General features: G+C 37.2%; 1 long non-coding RNA gene across 6 annotated transcripts; it reads left to right on the top strand.

Annotated features, from left to right (window-relative positions):
* Positions 1-2269: 2269 nt before the first annotated feature.
* Positions 2270-8349, top strand: LOC133708108 (uncharacterized). Of its 6 annotated transcripts, none has more exons than XR_009845570.1 (8): positions 2270-2735; positions 4785-4894; positions 5276-5375; positions 5612-5665; positions 6459-6630; positions 6815-6976; positions 7053-7236; positions 7932-8349. It is a non-coding gene; the product is annotated as an uncharacterized LOC133708108 (long non-coding RNA). The 6 variants fall into 6 exon arrangements; XR_009845571.1 differs by having other exon boundaries at positions 2271-2735; positions 5276-5324; positions 7919-8349; XR_009845572.1 differs by having other exon boundaries at positions 2271-2735; positions 6521-6630.
* Positions 8350-20246: the final 11897 nt, after the last annotated feature.

Here is a 20246-nt window from a genome sequence, read left to right as displayed (position 1 = left end):
ACAAATTTTCTGAAAAGATTTTTGGCCTCATATGTCGTGTATAGCGGCCTTTGTTTTCTATTGCATGTTAATTTGTTGTTTTGTTTAGCTACATGTGTATATTAGTTCTCTGCATGAAGCCTATTGGTATTGTAATGCATGTTGTTTATTAGTGCATGGGAAGCTGTCTACACTTGCATGCTAGTTCCATCTGTCATTAGGTTTGTTTAGAGGCATCACCACCTTAATTACGGTGGATTTTGTACAAAGCTATCTAGAGCTAGTATAAGAAAGCAGACTAGATAGCAAATGGTGTACGCTGAAGAAGAAAAAATCTCAGTGCCAATTGCTTTCCTTTGTAAACACTTTCAGTATTAATAAAGTCTTTTGTTCATAATATCATCTGTTCATATACTTTCTACTTATTATCTTCCATAAACCACAATCATCAGTACATAACCTCTCATAATCTGTAGCTGTAATATGGAGCAGTAGCTGTTCACGATTAGCAGTAGTTGTTGGTGACATTTTGTTCATGTTCGTGTAAAGCAGACAAGCATCCAACCGGTGTTTTCTGTTGCAACTCCATAGAAGACTGTACAGTTTGTACTAGCATGATCAAGTAGGTTCATCTTACCTGTTTATTTTTTGGTCTTCTTAGAGCAAGTTCAGCGGTAAGCTTTTGCCCGGGCAAAAGCTGGGAATGATGATGTGTTGACCGGGCTAAGTCATTTTTTTGCTTCAACCGGCCCATCTTTGACCAGGCAAGTCTTGCCTTTTCTTGACCAAGGCCAAAGAAACGGGCAAGCCCGTGACTTATTTCTTGGCTAGGCAAAAGCTCTGCCAGCTCGGCCCAAGCTCAGCACATGGGTGACGTCAATCACTGACGCCCATACCAAAACGCGCTGGACGAACGCGTGGAGAAGACGGACCAAGCAGAAAGCGCCGCAGCACGTGAGGAACACGATTTTGTCGCCTAGCGAGAACAAGTGGGACGCTCGGTTGACGCGTGGAATGTTGCCGTTGGATATCAGCAAATTTGAAAGCAACGGTCCTTTGATCTGGGCCGTTGTTTTCAATTAAATGTGTGGATCCGATGGTAATGGAATTAATAGCAAATTTGAAAGCAACGGTCCTTTGATCTGGGCCGTTGTTTTCAATTAAACATGGGTGGATCAGACGGTAATGGAATTAATAGCTATGGAATAGTAAAACTGGTGGAAACCCATGTCCAGTGGCAGTGAATAGTAACTTGACTGGTCGAATTCTTGACTTCTCGATTTTGCCTTTTCTTGACTACGGATGAACTTGCACTTAGTAGATTTCTAGTCCAAAACAGGGAAACACTGAGATAATTATGCCATTATATTGCTAAACTGACGATCATATTATCTTTGAGGAATTTTGTCTTAATAAACATGCATGCCAAGATAACTAATAAAATTTAGTAGATATTTTGGCATACTTTTATTTAGGACAGCCCTCCTGAAATTTGGTATCAGAGCTTTAGTTTAACATTATAATAGTATAATTATATCAGTAAAGTACCTTGAGGACAGAAGTCATAAACACAACTAGTAAGAAAATAAGAAAAAAATTGAACCTGTGATTAAGATCCAGTACAGTCCGACCCTGTATTGGGGGGCAATAGACAACTATTAGGGCAATAGACGATTTCGTTATCTTTAAATACGATATGTTTGTTACATATGTTTAAATCTGTTGTAGTTTTATGATAGATTATCTTAATTTAGAGATTACAGAGCATCAAAAACGTAAAATCACTCTAGATCAGAATACTTTAGTTTATTATTTTCCACAGAAAAATAATAAGCATATTTTACATAGTGAAGAACATCCACTAATTAATAGTGTCATAGACCTTATAATTACTCAAGCAGAAAATATCAAATTAGAACATAGTAAGCATAATCACAACTTAGACCAAGTATTAGATTATTTTCAGAAAAATTCCCTACAAATAATTAGACAAAATTTAACTTTTATACAATCACAACTAGAAGATAACAATAAAAATATACAAAGGTTTCCTAGTAGAAAAGAAATAAAAGAGCTTGTAGACATCATTGACAGTAAGCCGAAGCAAGTAGAATTGCAGTCGTTAGAAATTGTAGAACAGCTGAAAATAGAAGTACAGAAAATAAAAGGATTAATTTCAGTTTAGTACCCTGAGGTTTGGGTCCAACATCATGTTAGTCCATGCGGTTTCAATTTAATCAACAACATCCCTATACTCTCAAATTTCATCAACCGTGTCCAATTATTATTGCTCCATCCAAATTGACGTTAACTGCGTTGACTCTCCCCTGTTTGAGCCCACTTGAAGGGCTAAATTTGTCAATTCAGTCATAATGAAAGAAAGAGTTTCTCTCGATCTTGGCAATCTGCTTCAACGACGGTGTTTTGGTTGGTTGCCTCTTCTTCTTCGTCTTCGTCTTCGTCATCTAGGATTTGTCGGTTTTGTTTTTTCGTTTTAGTCCCTTTTCCCCAAGGAATGGATCAGAGAACGAACCATCAATTGAGTATTTAGGACCGATCTAATCGGAGGTGTTCGGCTTGGGATTGTCGATCTTCATTGATGACATCTTCTCGTTCTCTTTCCCCATCTCAAATATCTTTCATTAACAAATCACACCAGCACTGACATCACGTCCCACTCCAACTTCGCTGAGTCCACCAAGGCTGTTCTCAACCTCGTTTGATCTACTTGCAGCAAACCTTGCCGATCCAAAATCGTATAGTTCCCACGCTTTCTATCTCTCTACAGTTTCAAGTTTTGGTCTTTTGGCTTTTATATTGGATTTACTCATCTGGGTCGGTTCAATTTCATTATCATGTTGTCGAATTTATTTAGCAAATTTTGAATTTTATGTTGCAATATAGTAAAGTTCACTGAACTTAATGACCACACATTCAAGTATAAGCATAATTGGTTAGATCGTGGATTCGAATTCAGTAGTTTGAGATATTTTGGTTATTTTGGGCTTAGATTGTGGGAACTGCATTTGTAAACTAAGCTTAATCATATGTTTATATGCAGAACATTGAAGATTAAGTTATTGTTTATCGGCAATAAAGCAAACTAATTTTGATGGTTAGGTTTTGAAATTGATTGGAGTGGAAGAATCTAGGGTTTCAGATTGGGGGTTTTTGGTTAATTTGCAGGTGAATTGGGATCTATATCGATTCTAGAGCTTGAATTTTTGTGATGCAGGAGATAATCGGATCAGGGAGTTGGGGTTCTTGTATGGAAAGTTGGAGTGGGAAGCAGGCAGAGGCCACCTCAGCAACCCCTTCATCTTTGTCTGGTTGCAGCACTCGTTTTTTGGGCGCCGGAGATAGTGGTGGGGAGAGGATGATCAGAAAAAGAAGAAGACCGAGTTTTTTTGTCGTGGGGTTACAAGCGTAATTTAGCCCCTGAGCTTGGGAGAGTGATTAGTTTTTAATGTCCACGTCAGCGATTAACGTCCAATTTGGACGGAGCAATAAACATTGGATACGGTTGATGAAATTTGAGAGTATGGGGGTATTGTTGATTAAATTGAAACCGCAGGGACTAACATGATGTTAGACCCAAACCTCAAGTGGGTAAACTGAAATTAATCCAAAATAAAATTAGTACAAAAAGAGTTAACATAACAAGTAGAAAAATTGCATAGTAAAATAGATAGATTATTAGTTTAATGAACGATTCTAGAAATAATAATAATAATTACATCAAAGTATTAAAAGAAGTTAGCTAAGTTGATGAAGAACCAGTAGGATTTTCAGAATTTACAACAAGTGTACCTAGTAATAATATTCCCATAAGAAAAAATAATATTATTATCCAATTAATAATAAACCTAGCAGAAAAGGTAGATCACACAGAAGAACAAATAGCAGAAATTAATCAACTTTTAAATAACACATCAGCATCATTACTACCATCATTAGTTAATAAATTAGAAAATTTAACATTAGGCACAAATGATATAAGAAAAAGAAAGAGAAATCCTTTTGATAATAGCAAATGGAACTCTTTAGAAGAAAAGAAAAAGAAATAGTAAGAACCGAAGATATATATCCTAATGAAGAAGCACAAGACTTTCTTAGAAATGGATTTTTAAAATCACAAAGAAATAGACATAATTTATATCAATTAGGAAGATTTGAAAATAGAAATAGCATTGTCAGTGGCATAAGTCAATATGAAATAAGTTGCATAGATAAATAAGTGATACTAAATTTACTTAGTAATCCAGCAATAGAGCAACTTAGAAAATCAAACTATTCACAAATTCATATAGGAACTAAATTAATCAGAACAACAGGATTAACTAGAGCACAAGTAGGAACTAAGGCATTAGTATACATATATGATGATAGATGGGATAATCACCAACAAGCAGCTATAGCAACGGCTGAAGTAGACCTTAGCACTAAGTTCATGTTTCATGTCCCTATGAATTTAGTAAATATATTAAAGTAAGCATTAGAACAAAAAATTATAACATGAAAGGAGATTTTAAAAATTTAAGTATTAGCTTAATGTATGTAGGAAAAGTGTGAGATAAATTTAACTATAAATTTAATGTTGAATTCCAAAACTTAGTACAAACTTTTGGTAGTAAACATGTTAACACTACTACAAAAAGTTAATGTATTAATGTATTAAACTTTTGGTAGTAAACATACTTCAGCCGTTGCTTTATAATCTCCTTTCATGTTAATATATTTACTAAATTCATGTTTCATGTCCGTTTGCTTTATTGTCCTGAAAATTATATCAATGTTTTCTGCAGGTTAGGGATTTGGGGAAACCTAATTGGGTTGTACAAGTTTGCTGCCATATTACTCATTCTATCAGTTTGTGTGTAAGGTTGAACAAGTCGCGGCCACGAAACTAGTCAAGGTATCTGATATTGGGTTATCGGGTTATCAATTGAGAGTAATTTTAGGTTTTGTTAGTTTAATTTAGTATGGGTTTAGAGCTTGCTGATATAATTTGATTTGATTCTTAGTTATTGTTGATTGATTATGAAAAGGTTTGTCTTTCCCTTTCTATAGGGAGAAAACAGGGCAAAGACTTCATATTGGGGTTGGTTACTAATATCTGGGATATATAAAGTGTAAATCTTACCAAACAAGATGAGTAAACAACTGCACTAGAATTATTTGAAAAGATGTTGGAACCTTTTGTCATCTTTGTTTATCTATTCTTTTGCTTTCATAGGTATATTAATGTGTTCACTGAGTTATTGGGTTGATCGTTCAATGTTTATGTTTTGAACAGTGAGAATGCTCAGGGAAGAACTACAGCTTCTGCAAGAGCCTGCACAAAGGTACTTGCTGTATTCATATCCTGATACAGTTGGAAAAGAGTTCACTTTGAAGTAAGGAATTCATTCATTGCATGATGTTTGATATTAAAATTCTATTAGTTAGATACCATTATACATCATAAGTGGGTTCGATAGCTAGGTGCCATTTGATTGTGCTCTGAATTGTCTAGTCATTTGATTCGTCATCATCAATTATATTCAAACATGTTCCTTTACGTTGTTTTCCTTTTTTTTGAATGATATTCTGCACATAAACCCGTACACTAACCTTCCTTCCTTCTGCCTAGAGTTATCTTCGCTCCTGTCTTAGCACAATACCAGCTGAGGCTGCCTATCGGAAGGTATTCGTCAGAGTTTGCTTTTGTTTTCATACAATGGTTTGTTTGCTGGCCTATGATTTTAAAACACAGTACATTCTATCATGTCAAGAATCCAGAGCTTGCCATGTTCTCTTTGATGTTTTATTCATTATTGATCAGAAGCTTTGCTGCAGTTTTGATTGATTAATTTGCTTCTGTGTTTTCATGTTTACTAGCTATTCTTTGGGGTGTGTGTGTGTGTATATATATATAGCTATTCTTTTGTAATATATCTTCCATATTGCTAATTTGCTAATCAGTTAATCTGGTTAAGTATATAGGAATTCCTTTGTTAATCATTGTGGATGTTTTGTTAAATATTATGAGTTCCAACAAAATTTATAATGTTACTGGTAATTGGTCTTTTGTCAGTGTGCTCGCACTTTCATAGTTTACATTTGGTTACTGGTTACTTGCTAATTCACTTGTCAGGCATCATTCTTATGAAAATTTATCATTCACTGAAATTCAATGGTGGTTGTTAATTATCACCATGTGGATTTTGAAATGTCTATGTCAATAGGCAAGTCTCAATAGTACTAACTAAGAAAACCCAAAATCCCTACAAAACCATCCCTACAAAACCCTACACCGAAATGGGATACCCCTTTGGGGCCCAAATCTTGCTGTGCTAGCTTTCATGAGTTTCACTCTCTATTAATATTGGTATATTCTTGATCAAATCTTATTTTTTATCTTGCAATTGTTTTGGAGCAACTTATATTGTTGCTTATATGTATCTATCTCATATACACTGCTTTTTATTTTCTTTCAGATGGTTGATTTATCTGCTTAAGAAATAAGCACAAGATTTGAAGAGCACTCTTGTTGATGCAGGGCAAAAGTATCACTTTACATTTGACAAAGTATTTGATCATGTGGCATCACTACATGATGTTTTTGTGGAAATATCGCAACTTTTCCAAAGTGCACTCGACGGCTACAAGGTGGATCTTTTTTCTGCATTTTATTTTGTGCACATTTTGGCTATTCGATAATCATGATTTTGTAAATACATTTTAGATTATGTGGTTTGGAATATTAAGTATCATTTAGACCCTCTTTGGCGGGTTTTTTTTACATTCCTTCAATTTTGATATATACTAAAAAGTACTCACTCTTTTCCTGAAGGTCTGAATATTTGCCTATGGTCAATCGGGATCTAGTAAAACATATACCATGATGGGTAGACCAGAAACTCCAGACCAAAAGGGATTGATAGCTCGGTTAGTAGACCAGATATTCCAAACAAGTCAATCTCTTCAAGCTCAGGGTTGGAAGTATAGGATGCAGGTATGATATGTTACTTTTCTGTCTGTGACTCGGTCTAAATTTGCAGATTATTATAATTTATTAAAAATTAATGTAGGCCTCAATGCTTGAGATCTAAAACAAGATAATCCGTGACTTGTCATCGACAAATCGACCAAGTGGTGCAGAGTTGACAAGGACAGAAAGTGGTATGGGCAAACAATATACAATAAAGCATGATGTCAATGGAAACACACACGTAATAAATGATATCGTAATGGTTAATGGCATGGATGGTATAGGTATCGTAATTTCCCCACTCACTAATTCTTATGACAAACTCTTTTCAATATACTTTATCATAGGTATTGGATACTTGATTTGGTATCTCTTGATGTAAATATGTAGTTATTTGAATATCAGCCATTAACGTGGGAAGTTGATGGAACAAGATCGATAACTTGAGTTATTTAAATCAGTAAAACTATGTGTTATGCAACCATAAGATTTTGCATTGGTTTCATAGCACACATCTGATAATCGTGACTGTTTCTATTGGATATCTTCAATACAGATTTATAGCTTTGATGCCCCTTCAATTATATGATGCGCAGCCATTCTTCATACTGACCTTTGAATAGATTGGAATTATAAAGCCTATATTCTGCAAGTTGCATTCTTTCTCTTTAAATTCTGAACTGGCTAATATATGAACATCGTCAATTATTTGGCTCTTTATGCATTCTTCTGTGTTCTTGCTTTCCCTTCACTATTCAAATTATTTGTGATGCTTATTTCTTTCTTTTCAAGAATTTAGGCATGTAGAAAGTACAACACTCATCTGAAAGCTAAACCTCTTAATATTTTACAAAAACTGAAAGCTCTGTTTGCCCCCCTTGTTAGAGATGATCAAACTTAAATCTAGCTATTAGAGTTTTTCTCATTGAATTTCTGTTTTGTACATTTTCATTTAGATGAGTTTAGTTTTCTATTGTAGGTACTGTATGTATCATGCTCTTCTGCTGCAGTATGTGCTACTTGCGAAGCATCACAATAACCTTGGAGGTGATGCAAGTCAGAATATAGTGCACAAGATGCTTGATAAAATGGCACATGAAGGTTTTGTTGATGTCAAAGGATATTGTATCAGCTTTTGATTCATGTATAGCTACTTCAGCATGATGAATTTCTGCTTGTGCTGATAGATATGACATAAAACAATTATCAGTTTTGATTCATGCATGCATGGGTCTAGCTAGACTAGGAATGCTTTCTTCGTTTGTTTGGTAGTTTAATTATCTAGTTTGGATGTTTGGTTGTACTTGACAAATGCAACTCATATAGTTACACTAATTATATGGATCAATGTGGCTTTATATGTATTGTTCATTCGGTAATATATATTGTTCATTTGATGAGGCAATCTCAGTTGTCCAAGGTTTAGTCATACAACACAATGCAGGATAATATGTTGTCTGACTGTAAAAGGATTCAAAATCAAGGCTTCTCGTACAACAGTTACTAGATGTTAGCAAATTCGATTACAATATTCACACCACAATTAAGACAATATAGCTGTTGTGTGAGCTAACAACCAACAACAGAAAATAACAAAATTCTGTTGTGTGAGATTCATAACACACAACATAAATAAAATTATCCATGTTGTCTGAATGGCAATGTCAATGCCAAGGCATCCCCGCGCATGCCATGCCAGGCACATGCCTGCGCAGAATTCACACAACGGAAATAATTATCTGTTGAGGAAATGAATATTGCACAACGGTGAAATCACCATTGTGTGATTTTTCAATCACACAACACTCGTTTAGACCACAGTGAGGCTGGTCATCACACAACTCCAAATATCTGTCGTCTGATTAACTTATTGTAGTAGTGTAATATGATAGAAGCAAAACGTAGATAATAGTTTTTTAGAAGGAACTCAATGGTTATTACCTAATTTACACGGATCAAAAAATAAACAACTTGATAATTAAAGCACAAATTTTTGAAAATCACTTAGGAGAAGCATCAGTAAGGTTTAGTAATTACCGACAAATAGAAAATGTAGAAGACTTAGAAAGTGAAGCAGAAATTAATATGGCTTTTGATAATCTAGAAATCAATATGATTGAGCATAATTTTGATAGCATAGTAGATAAATTAATAGAAGACATAGATAATTTGAATGAGGAACAATACTTAGAGAAATATAAAACTTATTGTCACGCCCTGAATTTTGAATAAAGGAATTCAAATCCGAAACGCGAAAACTTAACAAACACAAGAAAACACTTAGAAGATTTTTCATTTCAAAGAGTTTACAAATTAAACTGAACAACAATTCAATAAGTAAACTCACCTACACTCTCACTACACAGCGGAAGATTTAAAAATAAAAGTGTAAGACCTCGAAATTTCGTTATTAATTCCTAAATGCTTTGGAAATTATTAAAGTGTTCGTTGATACGATTTCGTGGTTTGAAGGTGGAGCGGAAATTAGTTCGAGCAATTATTCGCACGAAAAGCTTCGATTCAAGGGTTGACTTTTTATACGTTAGGATTCTATGAAAACTTCCTTCACAAAAGTTGTAGAGCGCGTCGATACAAGTTTGTGGATATGTGGATCACAGAAATCGGAGTTCTTATGAGAAAGTTATGATCGATTGAAAAGTTGGGAAATTTCTATAAGGATTAAATACTTTTTACTCCTCAAACTTTGCCCTGAAAAACAGTTTAGTCCCTCACCTTTTAAATTAAATTGGATAGTCCTTATTCTTTGCAAATCTCACACAACAGGTCCTCAACAGACCTAAATTGACTATTATGCCCTCATTCATCTTTTTTTTCAATTTTTTTTTTAATTTTTCTCTGTTTTTTTCAACACTTCCTTTTTCTATATTATTTTTCTCTTTTTTTTTTTTGTTTTACTCTCTCTTTCTCTCTTTCTCTCTCTCGCTCACCAACGGTGACCCGCCTCTTCTTCCTCTTCTCTTCCATAGCGATGGCCCCGCCCCATTCTCCGATGGGCCACTCCACCCAAAACAACGCCGCACTTCTCCCCAACCTCGGCATCGGACCCCACTCCACCCAAAACGAGATCGAGACTCCACGCCGGCGACATCAACGTTCTTCTACAACCCGACTCTCTCCAAACGCCATCTCTCTCTCTATCATCCTTCTCAACCCGACGCCTCCAATTCTGATCGACAAGGCCCAGCCTCGATTCCAGACCCGAAGACTATTTTGGTGACCGGCAACAGAGGAAGAGGATCCACATCGCTCGACCCAGGACCTCCGGCAACAGACCTCTGGTGCTCGACCCAGGACCTCCAGCTCTCGACCTCCGATGCTCGACCCAGCTCTCCGGCGCTCGACTCAGGCCAGTGGTAGAGGAGAATGATAAACCGGGTGCCCAGAGCTTTTCTCTGGGTGCCCAAAACAATTATTTTCTTTCTTCTTCTTTTCTCTTTTTTGGTAAAATGGGATCGGAGCTAGGTGGAGATGGTGGAATTGGTCTCTGAGGTTTGGTTGAGTTGGGCAGAGTGGTGTGACGAGTCAAACTCACAAGGAACTGGAGAGGGAGTTGTCGGAGAGTCAAGGTTATGGGTACAGTTGTGGGCTGGGTTCTGGATCGGGCACCAAGTCGGGATCTTTGGCTTTAGGTTAGTGTTTGCTGTCTAGCTTTCTGTAGAGGTGATAATGTGATGGATTGATGTTGGTATAGCAATTGAAATTGGGATATTTTGTTTTTTGAATCATATGATGGCAGAGGAGTCACGGGAGTGGCGGCCGACAAGGGATTGGGAGTGGTGAGGGGAGTTGACGGGGCAAAGGATGGGGTTGGACTGAAAAGACATGGTGGTCTTCTCGCCGTTGTGGGAGTCGCGGAAGGGGCTTTGGACGTAGTAGATTGGGCGACATGGGAATTGAGTTTGGGATGATGGTCTGCACTAACGGCGGAGTATGCCTACACCAACTCAGAGAGAGAGAGAGAGAGAGAGAAATTAAAAAAAAAATTGAAAAAAAAGATGAATGAGGGCATAATAGTCAATTTAGGTCTGTTGAGGACCTGTTGTGTGAGATTTGCAAAGAATAAGGACTATCCAGTTTAATTTAAAAGGCGAGGGACTAAACTGTTTTTCAGGGAAAAGTTTGAGGAGTAACAAGTATTTAATCCTTTCTATAAATAGCAAAAATTCTGGGATTTTTCATAAAACCCCAAAATTTCCCTTTTTCCATTTTCTCCCCCAGAATTCTCTCTGTTCTCTCTCCTCCGCGCGACCCGACCCTGTACGAAACCCGGCATCCCGACCCAACTGGATCTTTCACCTCCGGCCACAAACGGCGACGCAACTACAGGGTTAGAACTCAGACCAACGTCGCCGACTTCCCTCTGGTGCTCGCCGTCGACGACAACGGTACGTCGGAAGTAGCAGATCGGATCTCCCACAGTCGAAGCTTACGGGATCCGACCGGAATTCCAGATTCAGGCATCCCCTCGGGCCGATTGTCAGCTTTCTGGAAACGTCTTCTCCTCTAGATCACGCCCATACCCGTCTTGAAGGACGATTCAAATTGTAGAGTGAAAGATCAAGGTTTGAAGATTTAGACGGCTCTGGTTGAATCTAGAAACGTGCTCAAACGACCGAGATTAATTCAACTTCCAAGCTTGATCTAGGACGATCTAGACAGAATCTCGCTTAGCTCCAGGTAGGCTTGGCATTTAGACCAGCAACCTGCAAACCCGCACTATACCCGCACGCTAAAAGCCCGCACTATTGTTAATCCGGGCTGAAAAAAGCCCGCACGTAAAAAACCAGCAAATAAACGGGCCGAGCCGTGCTAAACCCGTTATTACCCGTTGAACCCGTTAACTAAAACTCATTTCTTATTTTCCTCTCTTTCGGTTGCCGAGTGCAGCCTCCATCTCTCTTTTCTTCGAGCAGCCTCCAAACCCAAAACCCAGAGAAGCATTGGGCGAGACCTCCCCAAACCCAAAACCCAAATCACTGTTCGAGCTTCTTCCACTGCCTTCGTTGAGACCTCCCCAACTGTAAGTCGGCTTCTTTTTCAAGCTTGGATTTCAATGCAATCAGTCAAAATTGGAAAACCCAGTTTCAGTTTCAAAGCACTGGGCTTTTGGATTGTGTGTTTAGCCACTTGTTTCAGTAACTTTCTAGTTTCTACTAATGTTGATGTTTCAATAATTTGGCTTTTTTTTCCTTCATTCAAATCTGGGAGTTATGTGTTATTGGTTGGTTTCAAGTTTGGAAAGTGACGTTCTGGTTTCAAGTTATTGGTTGATTTGTTTTTTTTTTTTTCATTCAAATCTGGGAGTTATGAGTTTGACCATAAATTCAATAGTTTGAATTTTGAATTCGTGGTTCTTATTCATGGTTAGGTGATTCTCTCTGTCTAGAACCTCTTGGAAGTAACATGTTCTGGGAAACACCATGTAGGAGCTGTGATTGTATTCTCTTAGAAATTTTATTTAAGATGGAGGACCTGCTACTGTGTTTACCTGCTATTGTATTTGTGGGTGTTTATTTTTGGGATTGGGTGACGATTTTCTTGGAAGTTTATTTGTTATAAGGAAGATTTGGAATTTGAGATAGTTTTGTCGATTCTTGGTTGCTAGAAGTTCATATTTTAACGGGTTCTAGTTGCTTAAAAAAAAAAAATAATTAAAAAATAAAAAATAAAAAAATCTGTTAACATGTTTTAACGGGTTCCAACGGATAACCCGCCTTAACGGGTTTTTACCGGGTCGGCCCGTTAAGAACCCGCACGTTGCCAAGCCTAGCTCCAGGTATGAAAGTTGATCATCTCTTCAATATGAACATGTTTGTATTTGGTGACTTTTCCATTGGAGGTGGTTAGCTGGCGTTGACCCGCCGTTGACCGCCCGCTGCCGACGGCGCGTGGCGGGGCGTCAGACCATATTTTTGGGTTCTGTTTTCAGTTTATGCATCTACGCATCCATACTATCATTTTGATATATTATAGGGTCATATTGGAAAAAGTTGATGCATGCTAGATTTACGGTTTTACGCGTTATCTTCGGTTTGTGATCCGAGAGGATCCGACCATCATATTTACTTCAAATTGTGATATGTTGATCGTAGAGCTGTTCCGATGACTTTTTGTGGTATGGATGAGGATCCAGCCGTTGGATCATCGTATAAATTAGAATCCGACCATGGGATCGTCGTTTAAGTGTGTTTTATGAATCGTTTGTTAAGTTGCGATCATATTTGATTAGGTGATTGACGGTTTTGTTTGGGCGGACGGTTGTGATTGTGATTTTGAGCTGTATAGAAGACGCAGCTGGATTAGAGGTGAGTAAATCTCACGTGGTTCATTTATGAACGGGTTTACTTATTAGTCGGAATTGTGTGATAAATTGTGAAATCGTTTTCGTAAATGAAGATTTGTTTTCAAATGATATGAACTTGATCGACTACGGTTCATAGGACTGCGGTTCACAAGTATAGTAAAATGAGTTTTCAAGTATAAAAATGATTTTTCTCGGTTTTTGGTGCGTGCGAACTATAGTTGGTATTAGTGGTCATTTCTGAGTGAATGACTACGTATATATATATTTACGTGATTTTATATATATGGATGGTGTGGCATTGGATGAAATAATAATGGTGCTTGTATTGGTTTATTATTTCGAGCACATATTTTATACGGAAGTACAATATATCATGTCATTGATTGAGGAGATTGTGTTAAAGAATATTTGAGTTGGAATTGGTTTTGTATTGTGAAATCGAGTATTGTAAAGAGTACAATTTTGCTATGGTGTTCATTGATGGTATATGTGACCTTATTTCGGGGGAAAACAGTATATTTTGAGAAGGTTGATTTATATTGTTTTGAAGTGATTTGGAGTTGGGGTGTAACATTTTGAGTCTTGTGACTTCTAAATGTTTTGGTCTTTGTACTGAGGGCCACAGTTGTGACCGAGGGTGGGTTATCGGAACCATGCCCTTGGCCGGGGTATGATTACGATTCAGTTAGAGCTTTAGTCTGTCTGCCATTGTATGTCATGGGGGTAACAAGCAGGTTACTTGTGACTCATGAGTACGTGTTTTTAAAAGAGAATTTGGGGTGTATTCTTCTTTTAATTGTCCGAGGAGGGACTTGATTTCATATTAAATTGTGAGTTGAAAATAATATGATTTTGTCACTTTAGTGATGTATGTCACCCTTATGAGGTAAGGTTGTTGAGTTTTGAAAACGAGTCATTTTGTGGGATCGTCTTAATGGAGTTGAAAAGGTGGTTTCTGCTTTATTTAAATTGTTTGATTTTATTATTGATTTCGGATTTATTTAAATGGTTTGATTTTAATGTAATCTCCTGAACTAAGTTATATGCAGGGATTACTACCTTTTGAATTGTTTGTTTTAATGTAATCTCCTGAACTAAACTATATGCAGGAGTTGCTATGATTTGAATTGTGTGATTTTGGTGATCTCCTGAACTAATTTTCTATGCAGGGATTACTAATTTTTACCTAGTGTGATTGTATGTTTGGTTGTGCTTGTGAAGTTAAATATTTTTGCTTTAATTTATTTCATGAGCTGAGAAATTGTAAGCATGCGTGACGTGAGTCATTTTAATTGAGATTACTCATACGAGCTTCAAAAGCTTACCGGGTTTGTTGTTTGCAATCTCGGTGCACTATTCCATGGTGTAGTGGTTCTTCCTGCAGGTCAGGACCACCAGGGTTGAGATCGAGGCGAGGAGTGCAGCAGTGTTAGGTTCAGAACTTATTTTTGTTAGTGTACTACTGTTTTTGGTATGCTCCTAGCGAGCGTGTACATTTGTATATCAATTTTCTCGAGTTTTGTAAACACTTGTTGATGTGATATTCAACTTAAGTGATCGAGTCTTTATTGACGTTTTGTTGTTGCTAAGATTTATTTGAAAAAGTTTCTAAGTATTTCGGGCATTTGGTTAAGTTTTCGCGTTTCAGATTCGAATATCTTTATTCAAAATTCGGGGCGTGACAAAAAGTACCATTCGACGTCCACGCTACCGAACGTAGACCCCAGCTTCGACAACGATCACTCGATATTCTAACCTGCACGTACAATAACCCCTACACCATTGAATAGTGCATCGGGTTGAAACAACAAACCCGGTAAGTTTTTGCAAGCTCGTATGAGTAAACGTAGAAACCACTAAAACACATTTCCGATCCAAGGACAACAAATCAACACAAATAAATACCAGTAATCCCTACATAGAAATTTAGTTCAGGAGACTACATTAAAATCAATAAATAGAAATTATAGTAATACCTGCATATAGCTTAGTTCAGGAGATTACTTAAAAATCAACAATAGAAGTGAAAAGGAAAAAAAAAATAAAGAAATCAAACAATATAAATGAAAAAGGACATGAATTAAAAAAATCAACAACTCACGCTAATGAACCCTTCCAAAACTCAACACCTTTTACCAAAAGGACAATTACAAGTCACCCCGTGACAAAATCATAGGAAATGTTAACCTAACAAATCAATATGAAAATCCGGTCCAACCTGGACACGTTGGCAGACAGACTAGAGCTCTAACTGATCGTAACCACTCACCCGGCCAAAGGCGTGATTCCTGATATATTGCCTGAGATCACAACCTGCGACCCCAGATCCTTAGGTCAACCTGACCCTTAGATCAAAACATTTAAACGAGTCGCACTGGACCCAAAACGTTACTGAAATCACCAAAAGGAGAAATCACAACCTATGACTCCCACATCTTCAAACACTTTTCAAAACAATAGAAATACAATTTCCCACGACATATTGTTTCCCGAAAAGTCATAACCCAAAACAATATATGAACTCCGTCACAAATATTGTTTGCATCACAACAATTCCACCAATACATATATATTTCCGACAAAAGTACACATTCAATTCAATAATCTGAATAAAATCACCAAAAATCTATATATCACAATACCATACCATCCAGATATATATTTCACGTAAATACACACACACGTAGTCATCCACTCAGGGATGCCTTTTAATACCAACTATAGTTTACACATCACAAAAATTGAGAAATTTATTTTTATACTTAAAAAATCATTTTCCATATCTGTGAACCGCAGTCCTATGAACCGTAGTCGATCAAGTTCATATCATTTAAAAAAAAATATTCATTTCTGAAAACGATTTGCAATTATCAAACAATTTTGATCATTTAGTAACTCGGTTCGTAAATGAACCACGTGAGATTTACTCACCTCTAAATCCTGCTGCGTCTTCTCTTATAGTAGATAGGTATCGAATACGCTCCGTCAATCACCTAAGTACAATACGATCTCAACTTAGTACACGAATAGAAAATGATTAAATTCGAACCCCCGTTGAACTACAATCCCGAAAGTAATGCCGATCGAGGTGAAACTTCAACCGAGACCACATGAGGTCTCCGGAATACTTCAATGGTCAATATATCAAAATTAGTAGTCCATCGGACGGCCGAATCCTCACGGATCGAAAACCGATCAAACCGAAAACCCTAAAACGCTAAAATTCATAACTTGCTCATACGATTTCCAAAAATTACAAACTATATATTGAAATGCTCGTATTGACGAGTAGATCACAATGAGGAGCAGAAACTGCCCCTGAGGTGGCTGGAAGCCGCCGAAAAAAGCCTCCACAGACGGCGGCTTTGCCGCCGCCGACCTCCAAATTGGGCGGTGAGACCTATGCTAAACTCTTCCTCTCAACATGCCCATCAACATTCATAACTAGCACAAAGTCTGCATCAAAGCCATTTGACCGGAATTTACCTCAAAAAATTTGAAATCTGAAAAACCCCAGATTCCCAATCTTCAAAATTCGATCACTATGATTTGAATTGTTGCAAGCCACCTTGGGAGAAAGTTTCTACGTCCTCTGGGCTCTAAAAGCCCCCAAGAATCGCCTGCTATGGTGGCCGGAATCGTGAGTTCCAAGATGGCAAAATGTTGCAGCGCCGCCACCACTTCTCGGTGTTGCTGCGCCGTGCACGGGCCGACCCACGTCGTGAAACTTCACATAGTTGTATATGGGAGTGAGGCGAAGAGAATTGGACAAGCGGCTCGTCGATTGGTGGCTGGAGGAGTGACAAATGGCCGGACGAACTTTGCTGGAATTGCTGCTCAGAAACCAGATCGGGAGAGAGGAGAGAGAAAGTTTCCAAATTTGGAAACTTGAATTTTCTGATATTTTTTTTTTGGATTTTTCCTATTTAACCAAAATGGAAACTTTTTCCGATGGCAATAACTTTTTCATACGAACTCTGATTCTCGCGTTCTGATGTCCACGAACTCGTATCTATACGTTCTACAACTTTCGTGAAGGAAGTTTTCACAGAATCTAAACATATAAAAAGTCAACCCTTGAATCGAAGCTTTCCGAGCGAATAATTGATCGAATTAATTTCCACTCCACCCTCGAAGCACAAAATCGTATCAACGAACACTTTAATAATTTCCGAAGCATTTAGGAATTAATAACGAATTTTCGGGGTCTTACACTTATGAATTTGGATTACATAGGTTAAGTGATGTAGAAATGAAGCAATTGATATTAAAAATAGGATGAGAACATATTTTAGGAGAAAAGGAATATAACAATATGTTAGTCGAAATAGAATGTATGCCTGTAGAAGAAGATAGTTCAATAGGAACTTCAGGAATTCATACTGAACCAAGAGTAGGTAGAACTGATCAGCAAAACATAAGACCAACTAGAGAACCTTATGTAGAAAATAGCAGAACATATGATTATGAAGCAACTAAACCTAGAAAAAATAGAATACCTTACTTAGGAATAGAACATATAAACCTAGCTAGCAGGAAATATATTAAACATAGATCATGTAGACTCACAAGATTGCGAAAAAACAATAGAAAGATGGGAAAAAGGATGTGTACATGCAGCAATCATGTAGATTTTAGTAACACAACTGATATGTTAGATTATTTTGAACATACTTTAGATGGAATGGTTTTTGATTTCTTTCAAGCATGGAAAGTTAAAAACCCACAACAACATCAAGCAACAAAAGAAACTTTTAATATAGATTCTTTTGTTAAACTTATTAAGTATGATTTTTTAGATTATAATAGGTTAGATGGTAGAAATGACCAAGAACAAATTAGAGCAATAAGAAACATAGAACAATTACAAATTTGAGATTTGCAATACGTAGGAGAATATAGTACAGATTTCTTTAAATATTTAGGAAGAACAGGTAGGATTAATGACATAAATTTATTAAATATATATATGACAAAAATTAAAGGACCAATAGGAGAAAAAATATGGAGAGAATGGCAAAAACATCCTAGAAAAGATGATATAGCAATAGGACCTAGAACACAACATGTATATTGTGATGACCTGGATTTTCGTTATTTAATTTTAGTAATTAATAATGGACCAGTTGTACGAATTATTGTTATTATGCTTTATTCGTATGTCGTATGTGAAGTGGAATTGTTTCAGACAGTTAATTATTTGAAAAGTGTGGATTTAGGGGGGGGGGGGTTCAAGGTTGACTTTGATACATTGAGATTCTCTGAAAACTTCCTTCACGAACGTCGTAGAGCACGACTATATGAGTTCGTGGACATGTGGAACGCGAAAATCGGAGTTCGTATGAGAAAGTTATGAGCGATTGAAGTTTGGCAAAATTCTATAAATAGGGGTTTCCATTTTCAGAAACTTACTATTTTCATTTTGGAAACTTCCATTTCCGGAAATTTTTCAAAACCTCCGTTCTCTCTCTTCATCGCGTGACCCGACCCGGCTTTTCCGACGATCTCCGACGACCTCTACAGGTGAAGCAAGCCCAGACCGACTCGCCTCCACTGTGCGCTCCTCCCTGTGACGTCCTCTATCAACGATTCTCACCGTGTGCGGCGTTGGTAGGCGGTAACTTTTGGTGTAGTCAACCCGATTAGAATTCCTAGCTCTGACGGCATCGTGGCTTCAAGCTTCCTGTTTGGAGTTCGTAGGAGCCTCCTAAAGCGATCCATGGTGTTAGTTTTGATCGATTCACGTTGGAATCTGGTGTTAGTTTTGATCGATTCACGTTGGAATCGGATCAACTCACGGCGATTTGTGGCGGCGATAGGTGGCGATCTAGGCCTAGTTGTCTTGAACCCCAGGTATTAAAGTTGTTCTATTTGGTGTTCTTGACATTTTGGACAGTTGGATTAATCTAGTTTTGAGTTTTGGCCGGTGGTGGTTGAGGTGGTTGTGCCACCGACTATGGCGGCGTTTTGGCGGCCTTCTAGCCATGTAATGGATAGTTTCTGGTTTTATATATCATCTACTCGTCGATAAAAGCGTTTCGATATATAATACGTAATTTTTGGAGATCATATGAATATGTTGTGATTTTTACTGTTTCGAACCGTTTAATTACTCGATCCGTGAGAATTTGAGCGTTCGATCGACTTGTGGTTTTGACATATCGATCGTAGAAGTATTTCGGAGACATTGGGTGGTCTCGGATGTGGTTTCGCCTCGATTGGCATCACTTTTGGGGATTTTAGTTCAAAACAGGGGTTTCGGACTTAAATCGCTTGTGATTCGTTACTAAGTTGAGACCGTATGTGATTAGGTACTTGACAAAGTATTTTTGGATGGTTATTTTGTGGTTGTGCTGCTTTGTTCTGTATTGAAGACTGTCACGCCTAGACCTGTAAATGGACCGGATTTTGATCCGGACCAGCTCCATATCCGTGACTATTGGACGGGTTTGGATTGAAAGTTTTGATCCGTTGATCGGTTAATGATCCGAATCCGTTAACCCGTTTATTTAACGGATCTAGGTAGATCCGATCCGTTAATGATCCGGCCAGTTTTTGTAATAAAAAAATATTATTATTTTATTAATATATTATTATTTTTTTAAAATATAAAATATAAAATATGAAGAATTTCTAATACAATTTTTTTGCAGAAATCTAAGGGACAGTCTATCACCCAAGAGTCCAAGAAGCATTAAGAATTTTGATAATGTAATTCTACTTTTGGTGATACTTTTCATGTTGTTTTAATATTTTATTAATATCTTATGAGGTATCATAATATAAATTTAATATTACTATTTAAAATTTTAAAATATTTGAAATTATAACGGGTCGGATTAGATGATCGGGTATCCGTTAACCCGGCAGATACGGATTTGGATCGAGCTATCAACGATCCGCCGGGTTAAAGGAGCGGGTTTGGATCGAATTTTTTTTTTAGTAAACGGATTTGGATTTAGGTTGATC

The sequence above is a fragment of the Rosa rugosa genome, chromosome 5 (genome assembly GCF_958449725.1).
Source record: "Rosa rugosa chromosome 5, drRosRugo1.1, whole genome shotgun sequence".
Lineage (NCBI taxonomy): Eukaryota > Viridiplantae > Streptophyta > Magnoliopsida > Rosales > Rosaceae > Rosa > Rosa rugosa.
Note: the sequence above shows the minus strand (reverse complement) of the source record. Positions and strands in the feature narration are given on the sequence as shown.